At 41.2% G+C, this 13,344-nt stretch overlaps 1 protein-coding gene across 24 annotated transcripts in view; it reads left to right on the forward strand.

The window, feature by feature from the left end:
- LOC147348186 (uncharacterized) overlaps positions 1-13,344 on the forward strand; it is a 732,824-nt gene that overhangs the window by 270,517 nt on the left and 448,963 nt on the right. The window lies entirely within an intron of this gene.

The raw sequence follows: 13,344 nt of genomic DNA on the forward strand, positions 1-13,344 counted from the left end.
CGTTGAGTCTTAATTGAGGCATGCAGGATCTTTGTTACAGACTCAGTAGCTGTGGCGTGCAGGTTTAGTTGCTCCATGGCATATGGGATCTTAGTTCCCCAACCAGGGATCATACCCACGCTCCTTGTATTGGAAGGTGGATTCCTAACCACTGTACCACCAGATAAGTCCCCACTTCCCACACTATTGATGATTATTTTCTAGAAGTTTTCATAACTATCATCATAGTGATGATCATTGAATTTGGACATAATCACTGCAAGAAAATCTAGAGCTGTGCTGTGCTATACAGGAGCCACCAGCCATATATTCACCCATTCACATTCAAATTTAAATTAAATGTAACTAAAGTGGTTTCCCTGTTGCCCTAGCACAGTTTGAATGCTCAGCAGTGTCATCTGGCCAGCATATTGTATGGCACAGAGCGATCCCATTGTTGCAGAAAGTTCTGTTGGACCCTCTGGTTTAGGAAGACATGACCAGAGAACACAAGGGAAGGGGGCCAGTGCATGCTAAGTTGCTCAGTCGTGTCCAGCTCTTTGCGATTCCATGGATCGTAGCCCACCAGGCTCCTCTGTCCATGGAATTCTCCAAGCAAGAATACTGGAGTGGCTTTCTATTCCCTTCTCTAGGGGGCCAGTAAAGGAGTCTAAAAAGAATCTTCCAAAATTTAAGAAATCTTCTCAATTTTAAAACATTTTAAAAGTTACCCAGTAACCTTTGCTGAGAACCCGTCTCCTATAGTTCAGGCTGGACGATAGGGATTCATTAGTTAATTGCTTCATTCATTTATTCTGTGTTTATAGAGTAGTGACTAATTGAGAAACTGTGCCAGGGACACGATACAAATCAATCAGTAAAACTGGTGTATTGTGTCCTCTCAAGCAGCTTACATTCCAGAGGAGGCAATAGATACTATTCAGGACAAGAAGATATAAAATTCTAGTTGTGATGATCACTCTGATGGAGAGGTGTCTAGAGCCGTGCAAATGGGAAGGAGTGACCTTGACCTCATCTGGAGCATCTTTTCTAAAGAAGACATCCATGCGATTAGATTGAAATGAGTAGATGAGGGAAGAGGAGGAGAGCAAGCTGGTCCCAAGATACAGCCTGTGCAGAGGCCTGGTGGAGGAGGAAGCATGTCAGGAAGGAGGAATTGACAGGGCAAGTATGGAGCATCACAGGAAGTGAGGGGAAGCCAAGGCCAGAAGGGTAGAGTACCCGCAGCATCAGCATCACTTATAACAAATTGTAGAATCTAAATTTAACAAGAGCCCCAGGTGATCCGTGGGCACCAAGTTGAGATGCACTGTGTACCAGGAGTCCGAACCTCCAGCCCGCAGGCCCGCTCGTGCGGCTGCCTGCTGGTACACACTCTGTTGGACGGCAGCTATGCCTTTTCACATACTCATTGTCTGTGGCTGCTCTCATACTTCAGTGATAAAACGGAGGATTGTCCTGGAGATTGGCCCACAAAGCCAAGAATGTTTCCTGTCTGACCCTTTGCATAAAAGTTTTCCAATTCCTAGTTTAGTGTGCTGTGCCTCAGAAGCAGCATCGAGGATTTGGGAAGAAGCAAAGAAAGCCAGTGAAGGTTTGCATTTTGGAAGGATCGATCCAGCTGCATGGAGATAAAAAGCACACAGACAGTACATGCCCCTGAGGAGTTTAGGATCTGGTGCGAACTCACTTTCATCTCCCGGATTGGTTGTTGGCTCCTTTCATGAGGGATATTGCTGTCTTATTAACTCATTCTTTGTTGTTGTTGTCAACTCCCTCAGCGCCTGGCAGAGAGTTAAGTGTTTACCCATTGTTTGGTCGAGTACCTGACTTGGACCTAAAGCAGTTACCATTTACCCTGCTTAGGAACTTGTTTTGCAGACACTTCAGGAGTCAAATATTATGGTGCCTGATCTGCTTTCAGCGGCTTCCTTGACGTCTCAACTTCATCTTTGACACGAACACTAGACTAGTATGGCAGAAGCTAAGCCCTTGGCCACTTTGTGAGTTTCAGGAGAGCGGGGCAACACAGGAGTGTGATTCCAGTTCTTGTGAGAATAGGACTGCAGGAAGAAGCTTCTCTGAGCCTCAGATTCTTTTCTCTGTGACATGAGGAAGCTGGAACAGTTTATCGCGAAGGTCCCCCAATATTTTTGTCCTTAGAGTAATGGGGACATCAGACAAGGCTGTGACGTGGCTCCCTGCATCTTTGTATAAATGGAACCCTTCACACATGAACACAAATTGTGGTTGGTGAGAACATTGGGAGGAAAATCCCCACAACCAGTCCTCAGTTACAAAGGAGATCTTTGAATTGTGTGTTGTTTTACACATGTACTTTTCTTTCATTTGTACAGATATTTGAACACAACTGGCTCAACCGTAAGACCACCCTTATCTGCCAACTAGTAATTGTGTGGCCTCTGGTCTTACTGGCTGTTTCACTTGCTTTTCCTGTCGTGAGTTGGCAGTGCTGAAATAAGTTGAATATTCACTGAAAGGAAGCTGGATATCTGTAAACTCACCGTGACAAATGGACATGCATCCTATCTGCAGTGTGACCAAAAGGAAGTATGTTGAGAAAGTGATGGGTAATGGATTCTGGGAGATGTTACAGTTGGGTGCATAGAAAGAGGGGGAAAGCTTTGAGGATAATCAATTGCTTTTGAGATAGGTTTTTAGCCTTGTCATCTCCTGGGCAATATGCATGCTACAGAAGTGTTGCTTCAATACATAAAAAAAGCAGTTTGCAAGGTAAGCAGACTATTTAATGGATGTAACTAGAGTAGGGAAGGAGTATTGCGAGGTCAACTCTCTAACATTTTGTGCAAATTGTTGCTGGGCATTGCCTCCCATTCTTTGTTGTTGATGGCATTCAATTAAAGCCACATTTTGTCGAGTCATGCTATATTAGGTGCCAGGAAAATACAGAAGCAATGCCAGCTTCATGGGCATGTGACTTGTGCAGTCAAGTGGAACCTCACACTTAAAGGATCTTGTATTTGGCTTAACTCTCTGGTATTGCCATTTTGAAATTGTTGACACATTTTGGACAAGGGGCCCTGTGCTTTATTTCCATGGGTCTCTGCAGATCATGCAGCTTCTTCTCATTGAAGATGGCGGAGTCTGTTTATTGCCTCAAGTAGCTGACAACATTGTGTCTTAGAATCATGTTGAAAGAGTAGTATAAAAACTTGATTAGCTTTTCTGAGCCTTGATTTCTTCCTTGCAATATAAATAGATGGAATGGCATGCTGTGTTGGGAGAGATGCATGCTGTGTGCTAAGTCACTTCAGTTGTGTCCAAATCTTTGCAGCCCCATGGACTGCAGCCCATCAGGCTGCTCTGTCCATGGGATTCTCCAGACAAGAATACTGGAGTGGGTTGCCATTTCCTCCTCCAAGGTAAAGCGAGATACGGAAGGCTTAAACTATTGAGCTGATTTTCCCAAAGTAAGCAAGAGTCATGAAAATTGGCCTTCCTCCCCTGACTTTCAAGCCAATGAGAAGGGGCTTTATGAACAAGGTTTAGTGCTGAGTTCAAGATATAATTCAGCCAAGAGTTGGTGGCATCTGATCCCTAGATACTGAGGAACTCAAGAGCATCTGGGTATGTTGAAAACTACACCCTGTGGAATATAGTGGAAAATCTGGGCAAAGCTATGACTGGAAGATTCCTCAAAAATGGGAACCAGGATGCAGAGTCAAAGCAAAGACCAGTATCAAAATAATAGATAAACTTCTGGGACCAGACCTGTTTCAGAATTCAGAGTTATTTATTTTTTTACTTTTGAGAGGTAACATGACACATAATCCATTGAATATGTAAATTCCCCCAGCATGTCTGGGCAGAACTTCATAATAAGTGTGGTAATTTCTCTGCAGTAAAATGTATTAACTGTTCACACCAAATATAAAAAATTGAAAGACTATGAATAGTTATAACTCCACTCATGTTAGGGTTTGCTGCCAAATGTAATTGGGTAATATTGGACCATAAATGAGTTACAAACTCTTGGTTTTCAGAGAATTTGGACTTCCAAATTGTGGGTAAGGGATTGTAGACCTTTATCAAATGAGGTGCAGGTAAATGGGTCATTAGAACTCAGGGGAGAGATGACAGGTGAGACACCACTCAAGTGAAGCCTGGCTAGACCTAGAGACCAACTCCCATGGCTTGTCAGGAAGCCCCAGACCTTCCCGCTCTAACTGAGATCACAGACATTCTTTGTGCTGAAGCAGATGGAAGAGCTGAGGTACAAAACTGTGCGCATCCTTTCTCAACATCTCTCCTAAGAACAGCACTGCCCTCTTTATCCTGTTGCTCCAGCCTGCCTGGCGGCTTCCTGAACACATGGTCTCTCTGGCCGTATTTTCACAGTGGAAGATAGCATTTTCAGAACTGGCTGTCCCTAGCTTTCATATGACATTTCTTCCTCTCTTGTTTCTGTGACAGTTGGCACACGTGTCTCATGCTTCATTTCTGAGATGGGTTTAAAAAACCTTGGCCAAAGAGCCAGACTTCATTAGCATCCTCTTCCATTTGCCTGAAAGCCAGTAGCAACCACACACACACAAATAACAATATGTTTGAGATTCCCAGAACATGCTTGAAATCTTCTATGGTCCTTTGCTGCATTAATTTTTCATGCAGGAATGATACACGACACTAGAAAATGATTATTCTTGAGATAGAGATTAAAGTAGTGGCTGATTTCCTGTAAGGATAAGTGTCCTTCATTTTCTAGACCCCCTCCCAAGGCCCTGGGAGGATCATAGCAATATTCTAATCATGATATCCTCTAATTTGTCTTCAAGAGAAGCCTTGAAGTTTTATAACTCTCAGACCTATCTAAACTTGCGTTTGTCCTTATTTTACACCAATATAAAAGTGTGTCTCAAGGCCTTAGAGAGTTAACTCTGGCTTTGCTATTTTCCAGTGTTGAGAGTAACTTACCTATCTCTCAGAAATGCTAATTCCTCATCTGTTAAGTGGGTATATATACTCTTGATATCATAGGGTGCTTGGGAGGACAAGAGTGGTCATGTCCATATAACAACAGAAAAAATGTTCCTAAGTGTTGATTCATCTCTTTGTTTCCTTGAGGATTATTTTCATCTGCAGTAAGAACACCTCAAGAAATGGGGTCTATTTTTCTCATTTAACAAGAAATCTGGAAAGAGTCTCAGAGATGTCATGGGAACTTAGACTCATTGTTTCTTTCTCTTCAGCCTTCTTCAGTGTGGACTCCATCTTCATTGCATTCCAGGAAGAAAAAAAAAAAAAAGAGTAAAGACACATAAATATACCATTTGAGTCAATCTCTTTATATAAGGAAAATTATAGTATTTCCAAAATGCCATTGCGTAGGGATAGAGTTAATTTGAAGCTGATCTGTGTATCTTGGGGATGCCCAGAACCATGCCTGGAACCATACTTACCCTTGATCAAGACAGGGATAAAATGCACTTGCTAGTGGTTTCTGATGCTATGCTTAAAATTCAGAACTCCTCAGGAGGCAGCTTATCCCCACTTTATCTACACTGTTAATTGAAAATGTAAACATTGATAATCTGTACCTGGTTTACCTGGTTATAGCCTGGTTTTGGTTACTTGAACAGTGAGGTAGAAAAGAGCCCTCAGTAAACTTGTACCTTAGTCACAGACTTTTTCTGTTTTGTTCGTTATTGTTTGCCTAGTCCATAGCATGATGTCTGGCACACAATAGCTAGTCAGTAAATATTTGTCGAATGAATCAATGTTTGCAAATATTTAGCTTCTTAAGAATTAGACTGCATGGCTTATCCATGCAAAAATCCACACAACTGAAGTTGTAAGCAAACATTTCTTGGGAGATAATGATCAGAGTAAAGGAGAAGACTCAGCTGTGCTGTGCCAGAGATTGGAAGGGGGTGTGGTTTCACTTCAGAGTGTTCCCTGGCAGAGATGATCTGAATACCACTAAGGCCAAAGTCTTGGGGACTTTGGGGGAAAAGACAGTGTCAACAGCTATTACACTTCCCTTTCACCTTTTAACTTGATAACACACAACCTCATGTCTTTGTGACAATGTCAAAGCTATTTTCATTTACTCATTACTACTGACTTTAATTCCAACCTCAAGCTTCCCTTGCAGTTTGTCTATGAAGGACAGCTTCCTCTGATATCTTGGGCTTCCCTGGTGGCTCAGGGGTTAAAGCATCTGCCTGCAATGTGGGAGACCTGGGTTCAATCCCTGGGTTGGGAAAATCCCTTAGAGAAGGAAACGGCAACCCACTCCAGTATTACCCTGCAAATAGTCAAGATTAATCCAGCTGCAACAGTCGACTAGGCTGGCATTTTCTGTCTCCTCCTCTGCTGTAGATTTTAGGGCTTTTACTAAGATGGTGACTTTCAAAGGAAAGAGACTAGTTGACAAGTAATAAAGTTATCCTTAAGAACATTAACATGGGTCTTCTGGGCCCCTTGCTATTTCTAGGGTGTTCCATGTGTCTTGTAGAACCATTCAGAAACAGAAGCAAAGACAAATCTATGGTGTGTCCCCAGTTGGCACCACTATCGCTAGACTACAAGGGCTATGAGAGAGTGTCTAAATTGCCAGTCATTTAATATGTGGGAGGCTTTTTATCTCTGAGAAGCAGATAGCTGAAACTCATCAATAAAATTCCATGGTCAATTTTATTTTCCCACCAGGAAAAATATTGACATCATCATCATAAGCCCCAGAGAAACCTGGTTGTATCAAGGACAAACAGCCAGACACAGTGAAGTATGTCACAAAAGTAACAATAACCACCCACAGAGATCAAGCAGGACGCAAATCTCCCCATTTCATCTCTGCAAAGAAGACCATGAAAGTAATGAGGTGGAAACAGACCCATATGACACTCTCTCCTCCTCTCACCACCTGTCCTTGTCTGGATCTCCACCAGAAACAAACTCCATTTACCTTCATGATTATTTAAGTAACATTTTAAGCAGGAATCTGATCGTGCACCCTCCTGCCTAACACCTTCAAAAGTTTCCTACTCTCTTAACATAAAATGCAAACTTTTTGGCCTTCATGCATGGATAAGCCGTAGAGATTATTTCTTGAGAAGCTTTATTTTTGTAAACATTCACTTACGCAATACGTAGATAGATAGATATTTTGAATGGCTCTGTGTGCCAGGCATTATGCTATGAACTGGGTAAACAACTGTGAACAACACTTTGTTAGTGTTTAAAGAACCAAGCAAATACTCTACCTTTTTCTGCCAAGTGGAGAGCTGACCATGGAGGAGTCAGAAGGCACTAGATGTATGTATGGATGTAAATCTAATACATTTATATGTATTAGATGTATGCATGGAATCTTTACTCTGATGCTCAGAGTACTATGAACATGTCTACCTGAAGACAGTACTGCATGTGAAGCTTACAGCCCCTCTAACCTGTATAACATACGGAAGTAGACCAGAATATGACATCATAGGAGGAAAGAAAGGTAAAGGCCAGGCCACATGTACCCTGTTGGTCAAATTTCTCACCGAGATGGATGATATGGAAGGACATTAGCAGAGGGAAATCATAACTGAGCAGGACCCTGCGGGGCCTTCCTAGCACAGAGCCCCTCCCCTCCTGTCTCTTCCTATAGAAAAGCTTCAGTCTCCAAGGCCTCCCTTGATTCACAGAAGACTGGGTCAGGAATAAATGATTGAAAGGATGTGAACACACAGTGACAGAAAATAGCAGTTGTGCCAGGAGAACTGGTAACAATTTGAGCAGTAAGCAGTCATAGAACCGAGTCTGTAGTTCCACCCTGAAGGATAAAGATAGTGCACATATCTGCATTGTTTACTGGCACCCCACTCCAGTACTCTTGCCTGGAAACTCCCATGGATGGAGGAGCCTGGTAGGCTGCAGTCCATGGGGTCGCGAAGAGTCAGACATGACTGTGCGACTTCACTTTCACTTTCCACTTTCATGCATTGGAGAAGGAAATGGCAATCCACTCCAGTGTTCTTGCCTGGAGAATCCCAGGGATGGAGGAGCCTGATGGGCTGCCGTCTATGGGGTCGTACAGAGTCAGACACGACTGAAGCGATTTAGCAGCAGCAGCAAACCCTTACCAGTTGAAAGAAGCTTAAGGGTATTATGCCTGTGAGCATGTAGCCTCCAGACCAGTTTTTAGTCTGAGGGTTGATGATGTTAATTCCTGTGACACCACCCTGTTACTTCACCAACTGAGTTTGGGTCTTCTGAGCATTAGCTGCCTACACTCCCTGTTTGGCCCCTGCAGTAAATGCTGCACGTTGCTTTATCACAACTAGATGTGAGAAGACCCAAGTTTGGTAACAAAATCTGTTCCCCCCAGTAACACTGAGTCGTGGAAACCCACAACAGGTGAGCTCAGTATTTGCACAAAGCCAGTATGATCCAGAATCGCCTTGTTGGTTTTGGCTGAGACACATTTTAGGTCATGTGATCTTTACTGCACTAGCTTTCCCTCTTATTTGAGTAAACTGTCCACCCAGCCGCTTGGAATCAGTCTATTTTTTTTTTTTTCAATTAATGTATTTTGATTCTTCCTTTCCAGTAATGAAAAATAAAATACTTTGATTATTATTAGGTCAAACTACGTGAAATGGATGGTATTCAACTGTTTTTGACCCACCATGAATGACAATATCATATAGTTCAATCTAAGAAATAATATTCAGGTCACATTGTAGAATACTTGTAAGAAAAAAGGAGGTAATGAGAATGAGTGTTGGAATGCTGATCAGTTAATTAACGATAATTGATCTAGATAATAGATTAAGCAGGCAGTGGAAAATTCATAAGGACTAAACATGGAATCCAGACCTAAGGCTCCAGGTTCTAAATGCTCTGTTTGGTTAGGAATTTTTGTTTGCCAGTGACAGTAAAGTTACGTACGAGGAGCAAGTAGCAAGGAGGGTGTACTCCTGGGAGATGAGGCCCTAGGGAAGAAACTGGGGTCTGTGGGGAGAGGAGCTTGTAACCTATATATATATATATATATGTGTGTATATATATATATATATACATACACATATATCTCCACGGTTGATCTTTGGTATCAGGCTTCTGCCTGCTTTGTTCATAGTCAGAGGGAAGAAGGAAAGGATTTAAGACAGTGGGTCATCAGAGTCTGGTCAGTAGTCCCCTGGAAGTCCCTGAGATCCTTTCAAGGGTTCTGGGATGTCAAAAGTATTTTCACAGTTATACTAAGATGGGATACGCCTTTTCCACTTACATTTGCATTGATGATGCAAAAATAATGGGGGTAAAACTGCTGCTGCTTTAGAATGAATCAAGACACCGGCATCAAATTATATGAGCTGTCAGTGTATTCTTCACGCATGCACTTACGGTATTTTTTTAAAATGCCAGTTTCACTTAGGAATGTTCTTGATGAAGCAGTAAAATCATTCATTTCATTGAATTTTGACCCTTGAATATTATCCTTTGTGAAGCGAAAGAAGCACATATGAAATATTTCTGTTGCAAACTAACTGTACTTCAAGCCGTGAGCAGAATTAGCTGCTTTTTTCTTCACTGAATACCATTTTTTTTTACTTGAAAGAAGAACTGACAGACAAACGATGGTTATTGAGTCGTGGGCATTTGGCAGATGTTTTCTCTAAATGAATAAAGTGAGCTTGTCACTTCAAGAAAAACAACTGACAGCATTTGTTGCCTATGACAAACTTGAGGGTCCATGCAAACACTTTTAAAATTTCAGAAAACATGCTTGCCAGCCTGAGCTTGACAGCTTCTCAATATGTGCAGGTTTTTTGTTCATAGAAATATGTTATGAATGTTAACATGTAATGTAGTCTTTTTGTTATTTAAACGATAAATTAGTAAATATCTTTTATATCTCAATTTTAATTTCAAATGTAGTACATAGGGAAAGATAGAGCTCTCATAAAGAGAAGATTTTGGGGTCTTTGATAATTTTTAAGATGTACGTATGTAATTTCTGTAAAGGTGTATTGAGACCCAAAGAGTCTGAGAATGACTCATGTGAGAGCTTTTATCCTTCCTCTTTAAATTAACCCTAAAACTCAGAAAGGCCTTTTGCTAACCAACTTTTCTCCATTATTTCTGAACTTTTCCCTTAATGATCTGTTTGTGTATGTGTGTGTTCCTTTTTTTGTTTGCCTGTTTCCATTATAAGCATTTAGGCCTGGAAAATATATTTTAATGGCGAGATTAATGGTAGTTCTTCTCAAAGAAAGTCAACTGTGCCAGAAGATTTTCTATATTTGCTGCCTTCAGTTCAGTTCAGTTCAGTTCAGTCGCTCAGTCGTGTCGAACTCTTTGCGACCCTATGAATTGCATCACCCCAGGCCTTCCTGTCCATCACCATCTCCCAGAGTTCACTCAAACTCACATCCATCGAGTTGGTGATACCATCCAGCCATCTCATCCTTTGTCGTCCCCTTTTCCTCCTGCCCCCCATCCCTCCCAGCATCAGAGTCTTTTCCAATGAGTCAACTCTTCACATAAGGTGACCAAAGTACTGGAGTTTCAGCTTTAGCATCATTCCTTCCAAAGAAATCCCAGGGCTGATCTCCTTCAGAATGGACTGGTTGGATCTCCTTGCAGTCCAAGGGACTCTCAAGAGTCTTCTCCAACACCACAGTTCAAAAGCATCAATTCTTCGGCACTCAGCTTTCTTCACAGTCCAATTCTCACATCCATACATGACCACAGGAAAAACCATAGCCTTGACTAGACGGACCTTTGTTGGCAAAATAATGTCTCTGCTTTTCAATATGCTATCTAGGTTGGTCATAACTTTTCTTCCAGGGAGTAAGCATCTTTTAATTTCATGGCTGCAGTCACCATCTGCAGTGATTTTAGAGCCCCCGCAAAAATAAAGTCTGACACTGTTTCCACTGTTTCCCCATCTATTTCCCATGAAGTGATGGGTCCAGATGCCGTGATCTTTGTTTTCTGAATGTTGAAGTTTAAGCCAGCTTTTTCACTCTCCACTTTCAGTTTCCTCAAGAGGCTTTTTAGTTCCTCTTCACTTTCTGCCATAAGGATGGTGTCATCTGCATATCTGAGGTTATTGATATTTCTCCCATCAATCTTGATTCCAGCTTGTGCTTCTTCCAGTCCAGCGTTTCTCACGATGTACGCTGCATATAAGTTATAGCTCCCCAAATAATCACCTTCTCTTCTTCTGGTTTAATTTTATGTTTTCAGTGAATCCACATTTAGGACTATAAAATGGAAAAACAGTATTATAAATCTGTACGTGATGAAGAAGCCAAAAATGATGACAATAAAAGAAGCAAAGTCCATGAAAATAGAAAGCACATGCACAAAATGACCAATGCTAGAGATCATGCTATTTTTTAAAATCTTGGATGTGTCCATTTTCCCCGAAATATCTCTTCCGTCTTGTGCTGGTTAGAAATGTTGCGGTGATTACTGCTGACAAGTGTGACTGTACACAGACTAATGACAGGATGATTGCTTGTAAGGAATAGACACCGAAGCCCACTCCCGTGAAGAGTGACACGGGCCCACACATTGAGATGCTCAGCAAGTAACTATTGATGACATTAAATGACACTTGCTAAGTGGTGTTATTAATAATGCGGCCAAATCAGTCACAGTGTAGAATATGTGATACAGAGAGGACTCTAGGGGGTTCTGATTTTAATAGGAAACAAGGTTTAGGTCACCTAGAAACTTAGAAAATATTCCAGTTGGAGGAGATCATTGTTTTATTTTTCTCATGTGTAGAATCCCACCGTGAGTTTTCAGCAGCCAGGTCCCTCCCCTATCAGGGTAATTCTCTCCTGTGTAAAATGATAGGATTGTACATATACTATGGCAGTTATTTTCAACCAGTGAAATCTGAACCTGAAACCTTAAGAAACAAGACACAGAGAAGAGCTGCTTGGCTTAAAGAAAAGATTAGGAAACTTAAAATCTCCCTTTTGGCTCTCCTATGAGCTTTTATGTCTGCTCATCTCTTGAGATACTGCAGTGAACCCTAGTGTTCTGAGCTACACAATTTGAGAACCACTGGGCCAAGGACTCTATAGCTCCATGTGCTTGGGGAGACCTTGCCAGAAAAGCTGAGTAATTTCTCTTAATTAGAGAATCAGTTGGTATGAAGTTTAAATGTTCCTCTGGGTGGAGGTGGCAAGGATGATGGAGACAGTGGTACCCCTCCCTCTCCACCCTGGTAGTATTCATGAGCCAAGTCCAATTATGAATTTGTCCACATCCTAGGCCTTGTGGGATAAACAAATACAGACAAACCAGCATTTGTCTTTAAGGACCGATAGGCAATCTGGAGAGGCACAGCATAAACCAAGCAACCCAACATGAGTCCAAATACAGGAAGGATTCAGAATTCAAGGGTAGATGGTAAATGGCATGATGGGCTGATCAGGAAGGGCAGATGGAGGAGGAGGTTGTGTTCTTTTCTTCATGCTTTTCCGAACTCCATTTTCTGCTTCAGACTCCTATAGGGTTGTGGGGGAGGGGGAAGAACAGCAGGGAAAACAACTGAAGGTATAAACAATCTTGTTTGGTTTAACTGCGTATGTTCATATCTATCTATCTATCTATATATGAATATATATTAGATTCAATTATAAGAAGGATAAACTTGCTATCTAGTTAGAGTGACTAGTTTGTTTTGCCCAAGACTTTTCCAAATTTAGCACTGAAAGTCCTACATTTTGGAAAACTTTCTTGGTCAAACTGGTCACGCCAAATTAGAGCAACCTGAAAGACCCCTAAGAATGCATCTCGGGACTCCTGGTGATCTGCAGGCCTCAGTTAAAAATTCACATAGCAAACAGATTCCTGATCTGAAAGTCAAGAGAACTAGCTCCCCTATTCACTAGCAGTAGGCCCTTAGGGAAAGGGTTAAAGTGAAGTCAGTAATTCTTAGAAAAGAAAAGCAGATGAATATTCATATGGTGTTATCTCTGGCGCCTGTATTCATGCTCCTTCCTAAGGTGGGAAGGCTAGTCCAGTATAGGCATTGGTTGTTTTTCTTTTTTAAATAAAGTCAGTTTGCTTTGAGCTTGACCAGTGGTAATGATGTCAGTAGAAGACTATTTTAAAATATTTATTTATTTATTTTTCTTTATTTAAACTTAAATGCATATTGTCACAAACATTACTTTTCATCATTTTATTTCTCAACAAAGACAAGGTCTTGCTCTAACTTCTAAAGTTTAAAAGAAATTATTAATAAATCAGATGAATAATTCATTAAGATAATGAATATAGAGCATATTAGCATTATGCAATGTTCACTTAAGAATAAAAATATTTTATTTAGCCTTTCCATGTTTT

This window comes from Bos grunniens, chromosome 22 (assembly GCF_055505025.1).
Source record: "Bos grunniens cultivar Pamir isolate PY7600 chromosome 22, Bosgru_T2T1.0, whole genome shotgun sequence".
NCBI lineage: Eukaryota > Metazoa > Chordata > Mammalia > Artiodactyla > Bovidae > Bos > Bos grunniens.